Source organism: Octodon degus, unplaced genomic scaffold (assembly GCF_000260255.1).
Source record: "Octodon degus isolate 3935 unplaced genomic scaffold, OctDeg1.0 scaffold00174, whole genome shotgun sequence".
NCBI classification, from domain to species: domain Eukaryota; kingdom Metazoa; phylum Chordata; class Mammalia; order Rodentia; family Octodontidae; genus Octodon; species Octodon degus.
Window position 1 is genome coordinate 4,165,265 of NW_004524750.1, and position 19,842 is coordinate 4,185,106.

At 46.6% G+C, this 19,842-nt stretch overlaps 1 protein-coding gene and 1 pseudogene across 1 annotated transcript in view; both read left to right on the forward strand.

Moving 5' to 3' along the window:
• Nucleotides 1–19,842, forward strand: part of Nrxn1 (neurexin 1) — a 1,036,478-nt gene that overhangs the window by 127,763 nt on the left and 888,873 nt on the right. The window lies entirely within an intron of this gene.
• Nucleotides 1,599–2,886, forward strand: LOC105743833 (annotated as a pseudogene).

A 19,842-nucleotide genomic window follows, 5' to 3' on the forward strand; every position in this document is an offset into this window, starting at 1 on the left:
TATACAAGTATAGGAGACACTTTCAGATCCTTGTCTTGGCCCAAGAAGCCAATATTTGTAATCCCAAAGTTATGTTATTGGAATCCCATCAGATTGATTCCAATCTACCACTTTCAGTGCAACCCATGGTGAAAATAAAGACTCTAAATTATATTTTCAATCACTGGTGAGTCGAGGGGCTCTTAAGTCCAGCCATAAAGATGCCTTTCCTGAACCAAGAGAGCCACCCAGGGCCTCATCCGGTTTTAGTGGAGGAGTGGCTTGAAGAGAATTGAGAATTGTGGGAAGTAGGTGACTACTATGAGCTGAGCGAGGGGCTGTCCTACATTTACCTCTGCCATATGCAGAGAGGACATGCAGAGAGAGTAATCTGCACTATATACTATCTCTGGTGCTTCAGCTTTTTTTTTTAAATTTTATTTATTTATTTATGTATGTGTGTGTGTGTGTGTGTGTGTGGCCAGCTCAGCCCACCAGGGATGGGGCTGGCTGGCATGTGGTGCTGGGGGACCGAACTGTGGTCCCTATGCTTGGCTAAGCTCGTTCTAAGTAGGTGCTTTAGACCACTGAGCCATCTCACCAGCCCTGGTGCTTCAGCTTTGATGTAGTCTTTCAAGCCCCAGGAAGCCATAGCCTCTGTCTCGGGGCTCGATCCCAGCTTGCAATGCGGAGCATCAGCTCTTCTGTATTGTCTTGACCCGGCTCACATTAAAGAGCAGCAGGTGTAGGTTACCAGGAAACACGCACACCACCTTCAGAGACTATCACCAGCACCTCAGCTAGACCAATACACATTGCTTAAGGCCAACTGAAGAATAAACAGAAGTCCTGGCCAGCTCTGTACAGAACAATACGAGGAAGTAGGGTCAGGCTCAGTCAAAATGGAGACAGTCGCTCTTCTTTCAAGGAGGGCTGCTCAGGTGGTCCTCCACATACAAGAATCTAAACAATGCAAGATTTCATTAAAACTTTATCTTCTTTGAACAAAGTACAAAACATTTCCCTAGCAAATTCATTCTAAGACCTATAAAATTGAATGATACTCATAAGCAGAGGAAGTGAATGAATATTAAATTTTCAAGCCCTGTGAGAAAGAGACTACTGAGGTCATCCCAACTTAGATACATTGCATCATTAAATAGAATTACCAAATTTTCAGCAATTGCTAGAAATTTAAGTGCCTATTATATATGGCATATATATATATATATGCCTGTCAGATTATCAGAATCGTTTCATCTTATACTAGAGATCAACATTTGAATTTATTTATGACTTAGATTTAAAAAAAAAAATTATTGGGACAGTCGTGGGGCAGGAAGCTGCTGTTTAAAAGGTCAGCGGGCGCATCCTTCTCGCCTCAGCCCGGCTCGCCTTCGTCCAGCTCACCTCACTCTCGCCTCCACGCTGGCCTGGGCTGCCCGCCCCGCTGTGCTGTTCGGCTGCTGGGCCTGCGCCCCGCCTGCCCTCGGGATGCCCATCCGCCGCCGCTACAGCGAGGCGAGTGCCAGGATGACCCCGACTTTATCAAGACCTGGAGGGCCTGCGGCGCCAACATCACGGGGGACAAGCTGGCCGAGGCCCAGCGCCATGTGCGCGGCGTCCTGCGCATGGTCCAGCCCCGCAGCCGCGTGCTGCGCGGCTCCTTTCCACCCGGCGCGCCGACTGCGCCTCCCGGGAGGTCGTGGAGGGCTACAGCCCCTGAGTGTGGATGAAGTGAGGGCGCTGGCTTCGCTGATGACGGGCAGGTGTGCAGCGGTTGACGTACCGTTGGACGGGGCTAAAGCAGGTGTTAAAATCAACCCCAAGAGCTATTCAGACAATGAATTAGAAAAGATCACAAGAAGGTTCACCACGGAGCTGGCAAAGAAGGGTTGTACTGGCCCTGGCATTGGTGTGCCTGCCCTGGGCATGAGCCCCGGCGAGCGGAAGATGTCCCGGATCGCTGACACTTACGCCAGCGCCACGGCGCACTGTGAGATTAACACACACGCCTGTTACCAGGAAGCTGATCCGCGAAGCGGGCATCCGCGGGCGAAGCTCTGCAACTTGCCCAGCTGTTTTCCATGGAATTGAGAATTTCATCAACGAAGCTTCCTACATGAGCATTTTAGGAACAACACCTGGCTTTGGAGATAAAGTGTTGTTCAAGGCCTTGACAGTGCAGGCCTGCACACTATGAGATACTTACATCATTTTGGTGCTAAACGTGTTGGTGTTAGGAATCTGATGGGACTATATGTAATCCAGATCATACTGATCCAAAGGAACTGGAAGATTTCAAATTGTAGCATGGATCAGTTCTGGCATTCCCCAAGGCAAGAATATAGGAAGGAAGTATCTTAGAGGCTGACTGCGATATCCCCCTGCCAGTGAGAGGCAGTGGACCAAATCCAGTGCACCCAAAGTCAGCACCAAGGTCATCGCTGAAGGTGCCAATGGACCCGCCACTCCAGACGCGGGCAGGATCTTCCTGGAGAGGAGCGTCATGGTTATTCTCGATCTCTCTTTGAATGCTGGAGGAGTGACGGTGTCTCATTTGAATGGCTGAAGAATCTACACCACGTCAGCCATGGCCGATTGACCTTCAAATATGAAAGGGATTCTAACTACCACTTGCTCATGTCTGTTCAAGAAAGCTTGGAAAGAAAACTTGGGAAGCATGATGGAACAATTCCTATTGTCCCAACAGCAGAGTTCCAGGACAGGATATCGGGGGCATTGGAGAAAGATTTCGTTCACTTGGGCTTGGCCTACACAGTGGAGCGCTCTGCCAGGCAAGTCATGAGCACAGCCATGAAATAGAACCTGAGGGTGGCGGCCTGTGTCAGTGCCATTGAGAAGGTTTTCAAAGTGTACAATGAAGCTGATGTGACCGTCACATAGATACTGGTGGCCTGCTGCCTGGCCATCCCCTCCACCTGTACTTTCTGCAGCCCTCACAGTTTACATGTAACCGCAGCAATCTTTCCCATGACTCAGTAGATAATGGACCACTCTCAACCAGTCAGCCCAAATCAGCCCTTTAAGAAGAAGCAAGAGAAGGCTAGGGCATCATGCGCAAGATGTGCCAGGGAGCCACACAGACGTCCTGCCTTGAGCTACAAAGCCCCTCCTCCGGGCTGTGGCCTTGCTCCCAGATTCCAGTCTGTGCTGACCCAGAAGCAACTGTGAGCTAGCGCTCTAACACACCTAGGTAGTTATATGGCATCTTTAGAAGGTGGCATGGTCCTCAATTGAGTTACTGGTGTTTTACATCATCAACAACAAAAATAACTCAATTTCACAAGTTGCAAAGAAAAATAAAAGCTGTTCCTCCATGCATTTTATTCTTTTAGAGTAAAATACATATATGCTGCTGTAATAAATTGCCTTTAATCACTTAATAAGCCTAACCTTGACTCAAGTGGTAAATGCCTGTAAACATAATAAATGAAGAAAGCTGGTATTTTTATAACATATAGCAGTATCATTTATAGCTTATCAGTCGTGTGTTGTCCAGCAGGAACTACAAAACCCAGTGGAGGGTCGTCCTTATACCTGCAACCGTGGAGGCTATTTTTGTTAACCGTCAGGATTTCCTGACTATAATTATGACACATAGTCCAAAGAATGCAATAACTTCCTTATCATCACTCCCTTTCCTCCCCTTTGAAAGACCTGTTGTGTTGACTCATTGAAACACAGTGCAGGTAGAATGCCCCAGGAAAAACCACAGGGACCCTTGCTCGGAGCCTGTCTGGCTCCGAGCCCTTTGGGGCCTGGCTGGCCTTGCTCCACCCCATTCACCGCAGACTGGAGGACTGTTCGGGGAATTCTTTGGCCAAGGCCTTTTGAACTGTAGTGTCTTTTAATGGAGTACTAGATACTATTTATGTAAGGATGAGCACTTTTTTTTTTTTTTTTTTTTAACAATAATGCCCTTTCAGAAATTTCTAACTACTTCGTAACTGCATAACAACCTGGTGATAAAAAGTTATTAAAAAATCTACCTTTTCCAGAAAAAATTTTTATTTATTTATTTATTTATTTATGCACTACCAGGGATTGAATTCAGGGCCTTGCACTTGCCAGGCAGGTGCTTATTCTACTGAGCTATGTCCTTGGCCCTTGATTTAGATATTTTAAAAGTGCTTTGTAACCTATTGTGTAGAGAGAGCTTGTTGAGAGTTTGCAAGTTTATAACATTTGTGATGTGGAGTATAGTATCTGATATGGTTTGGCTATCTGAATAAAAATATCAGTCAGTATACGGCTCCATGGGCATCGTTTGCTGAGAAGGTATTCTTTGGATTTAGTTTTGCCTCCTAAAGCATCCCAAAGTGCTTTATGAAAACGGAGCGTGCAGTAGCTTGTTGAGCAGGGAGTTTGGGAGTCTGTAGAGAAGGTCGCATGGTGCAGAAGCCAAGAACTGACTCAGGGACACACGTCGCAGGCATGTCCCCTTCTTATGTGGTGGTGAAATTCAGTTGCTTCCCTGAACTTTCCGTTAATCATTTAACATGGGAAATTAAGAAGTTCTGAGTAAAATAAAAAGCAGGAAAAAAAAATTTTTTTAAAAAAAGCAGAATTGTTTTCCATTTATGCAGAAAAGTTTTTAAACAAGTTACATTTTTTGATTAATTACTGAAAGAAATTTTGGGTTGGGATTTTGACAACCTTCTTTGCAAGTGACAATAATATTTTTAATGATATTAGAGCCCTAAAAGATTATTTATAGCTATATTCCCTCCCCACATTATCTTTGTTGTTTTCCTTTTAAGTAAAATTTTGGTAAGTGATTATTTTCTGAGGTTTTGCTTTATGTCTACTAGTAAATATGTTATATGATTGTGGGAAGTAGCGGGTTCTGTTCCACAGTTTTCAGCAGCCACCATCCAGTAAATAAAAAACTATTAAAGACATGTTGAAATAGTTACTTGAGCAGAAGAACCTGATCACTTTACCATTTGCATACGTGACACGTCGTCGTATCTTACACGAGGAACTGTGGACAGTTTCAGAGGTGCTTTGTCTCAGAAGCTCTCCAGCAGGAGTCTGTAGCCTGGATGTGCTGAACTACACGGAAGCTGGCATGCATGGACTGCCTGTGAAATATCAAAGCTAGCATCCATTGACTGCACAATTTATGTTACATACTAGAATACACGTTCTTCAAAAATCCTGTCTCTATAGATTGAACAGCAATAGTGTCTAAAAGTGTGTTAAATGGAAGTATTACAGTTGAGCTACCCATTTTTTTTTTTTAAAATTTTATTTATTTATGTGTGTGTGTGTGGCCAGCTCAGCCCACCAGGGGGCAGGGCTGGCTGGCATGTGGTGCTGGGGATTGAACCGCGGTTCCTGTGCTTTGCCAAGCTTGTTCCAAGTAGGTGCCTTAGACCACTGAGCCATCTCACCAGCCCGAGCTACCCATTTTTTGTAGGTAACTTACAGCTTAAAGTCTGAACAGGCAGTCTGGCTCAGTGTTCATAGTCTGACTCAGTGATTTTTGCTTTTTGTGCTCTTAATGGTCTGGGTCAGCTCATTCTTTAATTTTGGAGGTTCTTGTTTTCAGTAAAAGCTTTAGCATCTTGCGTGGCTTGCACTCCGGAGGTGCCATCGAGTCCTTCTCACTTTGACAATCAGGTATGTCGGCAGACATTTCAGATGCCTCCTTGTGGTAACAGGAACACCAATATGACCTGAAGGATCTCAGCCACTACCTAACTAATCCATGGCCTGTTTTGTACGCACCATCTCTATATTTCTAATATCATGCCTATGAAATAGAAATGGTAAATAAAGTATCACCTAAGCTTTCATGTAACAATAACTCATAAATAGGGAAAATATAAACAAACTAAATGGTGAGATCTGAATTTTCTCTCCAAAGTCATGCATTCCAGTGTGAAAAAGCACAGCCCTTTGGAAGCTGCGGAAGTGCTGAGAACTGTGTCCCCTTGAGGAGGGCCCTGCCCGCTGCTGCGTAGAGCCGGTGTCTCCTGCCTGCCGTGAGCAAGCCCCGGCCGGGACGTGCACGAGCCCGCCTCACGCTGCTGTGAGCTTGCAGCCTGCACAACTGTGGCTAGCACCTTGCTGTTGCTGATAATTCCCAGTGTAAAATGCTTTGTTACAGCAGCCAGTGTGGATGCATACCCTACACCCCACGCACTCGCGGGTTTACAGCACTATGACTTAAAATTGAAGGTAGAGAATCTGGCCAACAGTGTGAGGCGACAGTGACATTGACCCCTTACATTTAATGATCACCTCTTAAAGGTTAGTGCTGTGGCTCCTTCCTAGAAACTCCTTAGCACCCTGAGAGTGCCGCTCTTACTTCCTGTCAGTATGATTACTTGGGGAAAGCTAACTTTTAAATAGCTACTAAAAATATATATGAAATGTTTCTGTAGGCTTTAGAAAGTTAATCTTTTGTTAGCTGCCCAGGACTGAGAGACAGAGACTAACTTTGGTCGTCCTTTCGTTACCTGCTGTGATTTCACTTCAGAACTGAATGAAACAACAAATGTGGCTGAATAGTTAGCATGCTTTTCCCTTCTGGGAAACCATCCCATTAAGGAAGTGTGAAAGGGAGCCCTGGAGGACTCTGTTTCTTCTGTCCTCTTGCTGGTGGCCATTTCAGGAACATGCGGTGTGTTTCAGTTTCTGAGAGCCCCTGCCACGGGCAGTCCTGCACACAGCCCACAACCAGACCAAGCCAATTTAACATTTCTTCCATGAAGTCTTCTCACCGATAGGGCAGCAGTAGTAGCTGCCAAGGAAACTAAGGTAGGTTGTAGGTCTACTTAACTCTCTTCTGAATCTTGGGTCATTAAGTGGTGGCACGCTGGGCGGGGCCCTGGCTCACTCCTTGCTCTGCTGACTTGACACAAGTGTGAGCTGGTCACCGCACCCGACACTGTCAGGCAAGAGAGTGCCTGCAATAAAAGTACACCTCAAGTCGTAATCCAGAAGCAGATGCAACTGCTGCGTTTATGAAGTAAATGCTGCCTTCACGAGGTAATGTAAAGAAATTGTCGCAGAAGTAAACTTAGAAGTATCGGGGTTCAATATTGATAGAATCAACTTATATGGCATGGATCAGAGATCACTTGATTGCCAAGTTGAGCTTTGAGTCTGGATTTGAGATAATTTATAGGAACAGCAAGAGGAGGAGAAGGTGAAAGAGGACAGAAGACCAGAAGAGGAGAACTAAGAAGTAGGTGAGGAGGAGAGGAAAGGAAGAAGGAAGAGAGAGATGGAGGGAAAATTGAGTTCGTCCAAGTGGACAGAGATCTGTTTTCTCAGAAGGTACAAGCTAAAGGCATAAAAATGAGCTAAAGGAAAATCAGCGTATGCCTCTAATAGCGTATCAGAGCACATCTAGACTGCTGAGTAATAATTAAAGTAGGGTTTTAAACTGTGATCTGTAGACCTACCGACCAAGAATTAATCGAAACCGTGTTATGAAAGCACCTGTGCTTCCAGAGCCTTCCAGGTATTCCTCTGATAGTCCTGGTGTAGAATCCCAAGATGGATTGAGGAAGGAAGAGGCTCAGCTGGAAGGAAGCTGGGCTGGCTGGGTGGGGCCCCTGGGTGCACAAGTGCAGCCTAAGTGCTTGTTGGTACGACCTCTGGACCACAGGATCAGAGATGGGGGTGGGGGGATGGAAAGAAGGGTGGATCTGTGAGGCTTGGAATGAACAGCTTTTCCGGAATCTATTCGACACCTGCTGGGTCACTTATGAAACTGATTTGATGAGGTTGATGAGCAAATTGTTATCTAATTATATTTTCACGTAAGACTCTGAAGAAGGTTTTCAGCCATAACAGTAACTATGAAGAGCTTGTTTTTCAAAAAGAAATCCTAGGCTTCTGCTGGTAAGCCATATTACCCGAATTGCACATTAAAGTTGATGTAAATGGGGAATTATGCATAGATAATACATTGCATTTTTGGCTGTTTCCCTTGCATCTCTTTAAATATACTTCATTTAGGAACACTGAGGTAGATGAGATTCCTTCCTCACATTTCTTTGCTGCTGTTCAGGGAGAGTAAATTATGCTGTGATAAAAAAATAAGTAATTGCTCCTTGTGTTAAATTGATTTTTTTATAGAAATTACAATGCAGATTTGATTAAAGGAAGATAGTGCATTACCTATGGTTGATTCATAAGACACATTATGGTATGACGGAGTGCCACCCAGCACGGAAATTATGCCCTCATTTTCCTTGAATGTGTTGAGTGGGAGATATTTAGAATTCTTTATGACTTATAAACACTGCAGAATGTTTTCCCCCCATCTAAAGCAGTATGATAGGGGCATCTATTTTATAGCCATAACATGCCCTGACTGTTAAATTGTGGAAGATTTTTGAGGAATAAATAGCTAGTGGTGTATTTTAAATAAGAAAGAAGGTACAAATTTGATGCTGACAAATGATGTACCTTGAATCAAGGTCAGTCTGGAATTTTGCTAGATAGGTCCTGTTTGAGTCAGATACAGCACAGAACTCTGGGAAAATCTCTGATAGATAAAGGCGTTTGATTCTCACTCTTCCGCTCCATGTTTCACAGCCTGGATAGTATTGATATTTTGGGCTGCTTAATGCTTTGCTGTGTTGTCTGTCCTGTGAACTCTAGGATGCTGTGCAGCGTCTCTGCCTCTAAGCTGTTAAGGTGCCAGAAGCAAATCCACGGAAACGTGTCCCAAGTCCCTGAGGAGGCAGCACTGCTCCTGAGTGAGAACGGTGGCTCCGTCTCAGTGGGAGAAAAGCCAAGCTTTCTACTGCTTAAAACGACAGCAGCACATTTGGCGGATAACTCCTCTGCTCAGATTCATGGCCCTGTTGAAGTTCCTTACTTTTTAACAGATTTTTCTTTCTCTCTAGACCAGAAGTGCCAGGAATTTAGGTTTCTTCCTCCCATTTGATAGCTACCTTCCTGCTGTAGGAATCGACTGCAGATCTGTTCACAAAAACCTCCGCCCGAGCGAGATGTGGGGAAATTTTTCATCAGCCACTTCATTTCTTTAAAAGAATACATCCTTTTATATTTGAGGTCTTTTTATGATGTCAGTGGTGATACAGTCAAGCTAGAAACGAGGGCGTGTCTTGAAGGTTTTCAGAATCTTAGGCCTTGTGGATTGGAGTTCCTTGGTGAGCCACTCTCCTACTGGTTTGGGCTTCAGCCAGAGGTGAGGCACATGCAGCCCAGGCCCCTTCTCCACCCTTGAGAAGGCCTGGCGGCGGTGGGCTCCAGGCCAGTGCCTGTCCCCGTGGAGCGTGCGGTTGTCACAGCAGAGGGTGAGCGGCCTCTGCCCAGGGGACAGCAATGCATTGTCCATGCCCGCCTACCCAAGAGGCTCTTTTGTGACACTTCTGTTGCATCCGGTTCTCATTTCTCTGGGAATTTCCACCCAGCTGACTGTTGTGCAGTCTTCCTCGGACCACTAACTGTCATGGGTTCTCATCAAGGGTTGCTGCTAAGGAGCCGTCTTCACCACAGCCCTTTCATTAGGACTAGACGTGAAATTTGTAAGGAATGGTGAGCTTCCCTAGACACGTGTCTTACCGACCTCACAGACTGAGTCTTCCTCCTCTGGCTTGCACCGGCTGGGAGGGCTGACGCCAGTGTTTAGAAGCCCTCCCACGCAGAGAGCGCTCTGTGTAGCGCAGGCTCGCGATCCGTGTGGGGCGTGTGCTGGCGGGCTCCAGGGCCAGGCGTCGCGTAGGGCGGCGCAGACTCGCACGTGCGCTCAGACTTACTTTGTTGGCACAAGTCACTTAAAGTTGTCCCATTTCAAAGGTAAAGAATCCAACTTTTTAGAGTTGTTGAGAAACTCAAAATGTCTTTCTAAAGTACACAATGTTTTCGGGGCCGGGGAGATGGCTCAGTGGAATAAGTGCTTCCCTGGCAAGTGCAAGGACCTGAGTTCAATTCCCGGTTCCAGCAAAAAAAGTACACAATATTTTCATGAAATGAGATTCCTTTATGTTTTCTCAATTCACTTGTAATCAGTTTTGAGCCTTTCATTCTGTTGAAAGGCTGCCTCAAATAACTAAAGATTTTTTGTCTATTTTCTAATTTATAATATTTCAGAAAATTTATTTCTTATGCATGTCTGAATATTCTCTCTTTATATTCTCAACTATGACCGGTATCATCTTTTTCCATTTTTGTGTTATAGGAGATACAAATTCATTTGTTATACTGACAAAAATCTCAGAAACCAGACCACAGTCATATACTAATAGCAGATACATATTTAAAAACTCATTTATTCCTTTAAATATACAGTAATAAATCTACATGGTATGAGGCACTGGAGACAAAGTTATGATTAGGATAGGCAGGATCTCTGTATAACAGACTTAGAATCTTACAAATAAAATAAATGGTGGAACAAAAGCCAATGAAGCAGTTTGTTATTTTCTGTCACTCAGTTAATGATCACATTTAAGATTGTACTTTAGGGCTGGAGAGATGGCTCAGTGGTCTAAAGCACCTACTTGAAACGAGCTTAGCAAAGCACAGGGACCGCGGTTCGATCCCCAGCACCACATGCCAGCCAGACCCGCCCCCTGGTGGGCTGAGCTGGCCACACACACACACAATAAATAAATGTAATAAATAAAAATAAATAAATATTTAAAAATAAATAAATAAATAAATTTAAAAAAAAGATTGTACTTTACATTACTTTCCATACTTCTAAAATTCTGCTTTCTCATACATAATTCTAGATTTACATAAATGCCCAGAGATTATAGCTTGCATGAAGCCACAAAGCTAATTAGTTATGGAGACCTTGGTTAATGTTGTTTTAGTATATTTTGTTTCAAGTGGGATTTGAATTTATTTATTTGTTCTGAAGTTCTTTTGTTCCTTTCCCCTGTATTGCCTTCTGCGCTGCCACCTAATGATTCATAATGCCAGCTCATATTTCAGTTATGACAGGACTGCATTTCTAGAGGACATTTTTTAAACCTCTGTGAAAAATAAACAACACAGAAATGTATATTTCTTTGTGCTTCTGAATGACAAAGGAGACCCAGGTCTTTCTCTTTCAATTAATTCAAACAGATAAAGACCTGTAGAAATTGAAAGTTGGAATAAAGGCTTTGAACCTTTAAGCAAACAATATTCTTTAACAAAGTTCTTAATTTTAAAATAACTTCTAGATTTCTACATTCAAGGGAGTATAATTGGAGCTATACAAGCTGAATACACTGTGGAGAAAAACTTTTTTCAGTGAAATCTCTGAGTGGATTCAACCCATTGAGCAATACTTGTCAGCAAAAAGTCTCCCGTGGCCTCTAGTGAGTGTGTGTTTTGCACACCTAGAAATGCCCGCTGCGCCTGATCTAGAGGGGGAGGCCCAGAGTGCGAGCAGGATGGGGCCAGGCGCCTCCCAGAAGGCCAGGAAGGCAGATGCGTGTTCCGGGGATGGGGGAGCTGTTCTCCCATGTGTGGAGACCTGGAGATCCGCTATTAGGTGAAGCTCAGCACTTGCATTGTCTTCTTTTTTGGTAGCAAGCACTTTGGAATCAATTCCAGCATTTTGACTGTCTCTGTCCCACAGGGGAGTGTTTCCTTTTCCAGTTCCATCTTTAGTAAAGCAGTTGCATTCACACTGAACTCTAGAGTTGACTCTCCCAAGCTTTTGCTCTTGGTTCCATGCACTATTAGTAACTTTCTTACTTTTGACTGTTTTTAACCCATTTACTACTGAAGTGAGCAATCATGTAAATCCTGGTTCAGTTTTCCCTTTTTTCTGTTTTTATATATTTGAGGAAAACATACCAAAAAGGCAAAACCTCAGAAGTCAGTTACCAGTATTTATTTTACAGTGTTTCCCTCCAAAGAACAAACAACTTTTCCTAATGGATAGCAGAGTAGAAAAACTGGAAATAGTATCTCTCTAATGACTTCGGCTTTGTTTTTATTCATGCAGTGGGAAATGAGTAGATAGAAATTGGGTTTTATGAATCCAAAATCTAGAGGGCAACTGGGGAGATAGCTCAGCAGTCTAAGCACCTGCCTGGCAAGCACAAGGGCCCAGGTTCAATCCCTGGTACTACATGCTGTACTGGTCCTGGAACCCTCTCTGCTGGCCCCTGAAACTGGGCATGGTGGTGCATGCCTGTGATCCCAGAGCTGGGGAGGCTGAGATAGGAGCCTCATCACTATGAGTCTGAGTTGCAGAGCAAGACCAAATAAGTAAATAAATAAAAAATCTAGACCACAGGGAGCCTGGGGGAAAGGAAGCCCATGTGATGGAAACAGACGACCAGGTCTGCGAGTCCTCAAGCACTTCCAGCTCCAGGTGTTGCCACATGTCTTTGGGGCAAGTTAAATTGTCCAGGGAGGATGGACAGTGGCTTAGGGAAGGAACACAGGAATCCAGGGAGGCCGACCTTATGGCCAAGCAGCTGAGGCTCCTGGAGCTGACACTGCCCTAGCGGCACACCCGGGGTGCCCACGCCCGCAGCGCCCACATAGAGTGCTGTGCAGAATAAAGGCGGGTCCTGCTTGGGTGCTAAGGATAAGAGTCACCATTCCGCTCAAGGGACGGAATGGCGGAGCCCTAAGACGTCAGGGGTTCCAGACTAAGGGCAGGCGGAATTTACTCTTCCAAAATGACCTCCATTTCATTGTGCTCAGGTACACAATTGATTTCCAAGATTTTTCTGTAACTGGATTTCTCAGGTAAATGCTACCTTTTCTGGTTGAATTTTCTTATGTATTTTTCCCATTAGAAAGCAATTGCTTCTGTTATTTGAATGGGCCCGCCTGGCTTCATTGCTGAGGTGTCTGCTGTCCACAAGATACCTTGGCCTTCTTCTCACCAGACTCCAGGTTAACGTGTGTGTTCAGGTGTGTGCACAGTTCCGTTCGTGAACACTGCCGCCCACTGCCGCACAAAGGCGCTGCCGTTAATCTCAGTTTTATTTCAACTTTGGGATTATGTATGTTAGAGCATTCTCTTCTACTATAGCATAAAGCGACACTTTAATTTCATTGTCACAAGACGAAAGGTGCAGCGTTAGTTATAGTTGTGGCTGCCCTGAGCCAAGACTGAATGCAGCTGGAATCTATTTAGACTTGCCTTGTGCCTGAAAGATGAGGCGTCAGTGAGTCTGTTGAGCCGCATCATTTCCTGGCTGCATTTAATAGAAGGAAGGACCTCTTGGACGTCACAGGTGCGTTAGATTTGCCCTCTTTCTTCTTTCCAGTATGTGGAGGACCTTGCCACCCTGAATCAGGTTTTGGGTACAAGCAACCATTTATAACTAAAACCTTCAGCTACTCTGGAGAGCAATGAATCATTTTTTAAAAATGTCTTTCCCTAACGGACATCCTTTACGTTGTTACCACGTCCTGGCGTTCACCCTCATCCCTCCCAGCCCACATTTGCATCGCCGTTCCCGGTCCTCCACACAGCTCCATCTCTGTATCACCTGTCAGGAGCCAGAGGCAGTGCCTTGTTCAGAAGCCTCCTGTGCCCTCAGTTGTACCATAGTAGGTACCACGGTGCTTCCATGCTAGCTGCCGCGTGACCTTTGCTTTCTAAAGCTTCCTCTGGGTGGATCTGTGGCTGTGGTGGATGGTGGCAGCTCACCAACAGTGGGCTGTGTACATTTGTATCTTACAGGCAACCTTTGTGCTGATCTGAAGAGCCACTTCCCAGAAGGCTCATTCTTCTTCCCCTCTGTTGTTTCTGTCCTTCTCCCTCTCTCCCTCACCCTCCTGCCTGCCCTCCCCTCCTCCTGCCCTCCCCATTTGCATCCCTCCATACACTTTGATACTTTTAAGTCAGAGACAAGAGCCAGGGATGTTTGGAATACAGACTGGCGGACCTTGGGCCCACCTGCTAGCATTAAGCTCTATTATAAATAAGCAAGTTTTCTATGGAACTGTTATGTGCTGCTGAGGCACTGTCAACGGAGAGCTTTTGGCAAAGCCCTGTAAGACTGAGGAAGAAGATGGTGTAGATAAGATAGAATCGATAGTGACTTGCTCATATTTTGGAGCACAGAACATCTTAAGTTGCTGATCTGTATAAAACCACCGCAGATGACCCCATGGAAGTTTCATAATGCTTGTGTCACTTAATTTTTATGGCATGCTGAGAAGTGTCAAGATCTCTGTTTTCCAGTGAGAGCCGGGGTTTGTGGGCTGAAAGCCATTCAGACAGAGCAGGTCACAGGCACTGAAGGCAGTCCTCAACCCTCCGCTGCACGGTGACCTTGCTCGGGGGAAGAAGCTGTACTACATTTCTTGGCATTTCGGGGTTGTTAGAAAGCCTTGCATTTTTAAAAAAGGATATTTTCTTTCTCTTTTTCCAAATTAGTGATCAGGGAGAAAATTGTTCTGCTTTAACTTACTTGATAAATTGAGCTAGATGTTTTTCTAGGTTTTGTTAGTTTGGTTGGTTTTGCCAGAAAGCCCTGGACAGAGTGACACTTGGCCTAGCCGAGCTGTGGCCCACTTTTGAGAGAGTCACGTCTCTGACCAGAGCCTTCGTGGCTCTCCAGTGGTGGAAGAGCGGCCTTTCTCTTGGCATCTCTTTCAGCAGGACAACCACCCTCACTTATTGTCTGCAGATGTTTCCCAGTAGCAAGGGTACAATGTTGGCACAGTGCTCCGCCCACAGCTGCCCTGCTGTCCTGCTCAGGGGGCTTGCCTGCTCAGGGCCCCCCCTGGTCAAGAGGCCACTGACACCTTTAATTAAAAGTGCATGCAGGGAAGCAAATGACATCTCCATCTGTCACGTGGTTCCAGCTCGGTGTCCTGTTTCTCTGCTGTGCCTTTCAGCAGACTGACTTAGCTAATTTGAGGGAAGTATGGTTTACCCATTTATAATTCTTATGCAGACATTAATCATTGTAATTAAAATATGATAGCATCTGGATGTGGAAAGCACAGGTGGGACACATTAGTGTAGAAAGTGAAAATGGGAAGCTGCCTCACAGCTTACACACACACACACACACACACACACACACACACACACAGACGGTCGTGTATCTCAGCTCAAAGCTGGAAGCGTTTTCAAGCAGGAGGAACAATCCACTTGCTGGTTCTTCTCCAAGAATTGTCTACATCCTATAATCTTGTCTGCAGCTGGATGGCTGACAAGGGCGTGGAGGTAAAGGAAGGATCATTACTTTCATTCCTCCCGTTTATAAAATTTTGTCCCAAAACACAGGCTCTGCCTTGGCAAGTGCTGAACAAAACTTTTTCTTTCCTCACAGTGGGCCAGCACCAAGAGAGTGGATAGAGCATGTTGCCGCTTGACATTGAAACTGGGCTACGGGGCTCGGGGAGATGGCTCAGTGGAATAAGCGCTTCCCTGGCAAGCGCAAGGGCCTGAGTTCAATCCCCGGGTCCGCAAAAAAAAGAAAGAAAGAAAGAAAGAAAGAAAGAAAGAAAGAAAGAAAGAAAGAAACTGGGCTAGTCTGTTACAGAGGTGAATAAAGACAGATGTGTGTGACGTCATTTTAAAAAGAGCACCTTTTACGTTCAGTAACGGCATCTGCCACACCCCCCGTGCTCCCGCAGTACAACGTGGGCTCCTGAACCCCTCCCGTCTTCTGTGCCTCTCGCAGCTGAGGTGCTCGTCCTGAAAGCTCGTAGCACATCCCAGGACCGCCTGACGGCGAGCGCGGACGGCGCGGCCCTGCTCCTGAGGCTCTTCTTTCCATGCACCTCCTCTGACAGTTTCAGAGTGCAAGAGTGTGGTGATTTATTTCTGAAATGTCTCCCAAACTCCCGTGTGTTCACGGAGAGGCCTTTTTGGGAGGCGATCGGAGCAGTGAGACTGCATGGATCTTCATTTGGTGGCATTGTTGGGACATAATTGGAAATCAAGAGATGAAGACTTGTTCAAGAGAGTGGTGATAGGAGTGGGACCTTGGGGTGTTTCACCCTTCCCCTGGCACCTTCACCTCCTCTCTTCCTCCCCTTCCTCCCTCTCCCCACCCTCCCAACATCCCACCTCCCTCTCCCTCTTTCCCCTCCTCCTTCCTCTTCCCCTTCCTCCCCTTGCACCCTTTCCTCCTCCTCCCTCCCCATTCCTCCTCCTCCACCTTCTCTCCCTTCCTCCCCTCCTCCCTCTCCCTCTTTTTCCCTCCTTCCTTCCTTCACACACTTGTGCCATGACATTGCTGCCTGGGACCCAGCTGATCATGGACTGAAATCTCTGAAACCTTGAGCCCAACACCCTTCTCCCATCTGTTGTTTGTCAAGCCTTTTGTCACAGTGAGAGAGAGCAGACTTTCGCACAGTGAAAGGCTAGAAGCAGAGTGGGAGAGTGGGGAAAGGCTGGCACTCCGCACTGGGGGGAGGGCTACACGGGGTGGGCTCTAGCAAGGGAAGCAGAGAGTAGAGCCTGGAGATTAGTGTGTCTGAGGGGTCCCAGCTCTGCAGGGGGCGTCAGCCAGGCAAGTCGCTGTCCTTGTCCGAGCCTTCTCACATGGAATCTCATGGTCCTCTGCTCTCCTCCTGCTGGCTGCAGGCCCTGGGTACCCGCCCGTTGGCCTGTCTGCCTCAGGCCTTCCGCTCATGTGACTTTGTTTGCCTCATCTGTTTCTTTCTCTCTACAGGTTTTCCAGATTTCCCTTTTTGAAGCTTACGCTTTCACCGCTGAGGCTGCCATAGCAAGTACTATTGACTGGATCCTCTAAATAACAGACTTACATTCTGCCGTTATAGAGACCGGAAGTCCAGGAAGAGGAGCCCTGGAGATGTCCACTGCCTCAGTGTGTCTTTCCTCTGTGTGCCTGCAGGGAAAGCCATGTCAGTGTCTGCCGCCCACCTTTTTTTACTAAGGACACTGCATCGTTTAACTTCAGTTACTACCCTAAGGGCCGCTCACCAAGTGCAGTGACGCTGGGAGTCAGCGCTTCAACGTATTAATTTCAGGAGGACCCAGTTGTGTCCTTGCTCCCCTGCCAGGGCTACCCCTTCCGTGCTCCTTGGTGAGAGGATCTCCATTTCCACAGTCGTCCCATCTCTAGGCCGTCTGACTGTTGCTGTAGCCTTCCCTTAGCTCTTACCACATCTGTCAGACCCTTTTTCATCTGCTTCTTCCTTTGTGACTTGCCAGTGCCTCTAATCCCATCCCATCCTTGACAAACCAGCCTCAAGAGTAAGAAGACTATGTCATACTCAGCTCTAAGGCTTTTGGGCACTTCACTCCATGTAGCTTACATTTTAATTGTTTCATGTGTGTGTATTGTCTTTTGTGACCTTGTCCTGCTGCAAGCTTTGGTCTTGCAAGTTGGTGTGCTTGCGTGCACTGACTGCCTTTCCGTGCTTTCCTCTGCTGTGTGGTTGGTGCACCTTCTCCTCCAAGATCACACCTACATGGGAGTTGTTTCCAGCACATATTCCATGTGTGTTTCCAGAGTATACTCTAGCAGTCAGCTCTTGGCATTAGGAAGAAACACCTGCAACTTAAACCAGGAGAGATTTAGTCTGCCTTTCAGTTTTAGAGGGCTCAGTCCATGGTCAGTGCCACAGCATGGTGGAAGGGCGTGGTGGGAAAGCTGCTCAATGCATGGCAGCCAGGAAGGAGGAGGCAGAAAAGAGAGGGGAAGGGAGGGGAAGGGAAGGAGAAGGCAGGAAGGGGAGCTGAGGACAAGAATGCGCCCTGCGAGTGACAGCCCAGGGATCCCCACTTCACAGCAGATCCAGTGGTGGATTCATCCAGACCTGCATCTGCTGGCATACGCGGCACCCTGGGATCAGCGTTCCTCAAGCCCCAGAGGCACCGTGTGGGCCGTTGTAGGTCTAAGCCATAACTTGCCTTCTTCGAGCGGCCTTGGTCCTAAAGACATAGTGAACCTCCTCTTGGCCCCCAGAGGACCTCGTGTATGTTGCTTGGGCCGACACAGTGAAAACACTTGCTCTTTACCTGAGTCTGCCTGAAATGTGAGGAAAAGTGAGGTGCGTTTCTGGCTTCTTCCACATCTCTTCTGCCCAGCACGGTGCCAGCCATAGTGCCCGTTTCTGGCTTCTTCCACATCTCTTCTGCCCAACACGGTGCCAGCCATAGAGCCATGGCTGCGTCATGTGTATGCCTTAGGCACACAGCCTTAGCGCCGCACAGACGTCACTGACCACAGGCTTGCGGAGTCTGGTGGCTCCGTACCAGGGTGCCAGGCCTAGCGCTGTAAGGCTTTAAGTATCTGTCACTTAACACTTGAGGAAAGCAGAGGGTATTCTTTATGAGTCCGAGTATCGGGTGGAGAATGAGCAACAGACGTTCACACCCCTTTCTGCCTGGATGAGTGGGTGAAAGGGTAGCGGATCTATCGGCCGGCTGTGATAGCTGCCTTAGCCCTGGGGACAAGGGAAGAGGACAAACATGAGAAGGAGCGGGAGTGCGTCGGGGCAGGGTTCCTGCAGTTTTTCTCACGTGCGGAAAGGTAGGACCACGTTCATAGGGGAAGGACGTTGAATCGCAATGCCCGCTACGGAGTGATTTTCACAGCCTGCGTTCTGAGCAGAAGTCCGTGGAGTAAGGCGCAGAGCTGGAAAGCCAGCGGGTGCATTCACCTCGCTCACTGTTGGCCTTGTGGAGTGCTCCTGCACCTGCAGCTTGTCTGCAGCATTCAAGGGATGATGGTGTTGAAGCCAGAAACCAGCAACAACGTGCTTGATGGTTTTGGTTTATTCCCCAAGGATATGGACTTAGCTGAGGATGAAGCTGAATAAAGTCAAAGAGCAAGACCTTAAGAAAACCCAGATATGAGCCAAAATTAGCAGAGGGATCCCTGTGCACCCGCGACTGTCCACGACATGCACAACTTAACAGAATCCCCGGCTGGCCGACAACCAGATGAGGTCCTCTTTTGGGGATGCGTGGCTTGACGGGCGGCTTATCTTTTTTTCAGTAGTTTTGCTGCAGGCTTTCAGGACGCTATTGGCTGGCAGCCACATCAGCAGAGGCACAGTAAGTGCGCGGGAGCAGCCATGCGCTCGCGCACTGTAGCAGTGCAAGGAAGAAGCCCGGATGGTGGCTGTGGGAACAAAGAAAGCCCTCAAGCGGGTGCGTTGACGTTTAGTGGGGGATTGTGCACATCACTAAAAATGTGCTTAAGGGCTGGCCAAATAGCTCAGCGGATTAAAGCACCTGTGAGCAGGCGCAGGGGGAAGGGGTTCGAGCCAGCCCCGCCCCCGGTGTGCCCTGAGACGGCAGTTGAGACTGGGCATGGTGGCACGCCTCTGTGATCCTAGCTCTTGGGAGGCTGTAAAGAGGCGGGTTGCTGTGAGTCGATGTAGTAGTGAGACTCTGAACACCCTGCAGACCCTTCCGTAAAATACAGGAAAACAAAAAACTAAACGTGCTTAATGAACAGGCTTTGAATTTTTGGCTAAATTGATGCTCAAACAGCAACTGAAGTAAAGGCAAATAAAGTATCTTAACATAATGAACAGGAAAATACTGCAACTTCCTCAACACCAAAAAGAACATGCATAAAGCCAGGACAACCCGCTGATGGTGGGATGAAAGTAAGCGCTGCACTTCTGGAGGTGATTTTAAAGAGCCAAATCATCAGAATTCTAGAACTAAGTAATCAGAGTTTACATAATCAATCTAAAAGGCTGGTTGTCCTTTTGTTTGTAGAAAAATAAAAACAACCCGGACATGTAACAGTAATCTGCATAACAGTTCACTAAAGAAAACTGAAAATTATGAATTAAATATTGTAACAGTACCTTTAAGGCCATGATAAGATATTCAGATGTAAGTGGAAAAGTGTATCACAAAGAAATCTTTATAGAATACTATCTTTCTCGACTTCCACAAAGAAATCTTTATAGAATACTATCTTTCTCGACTTC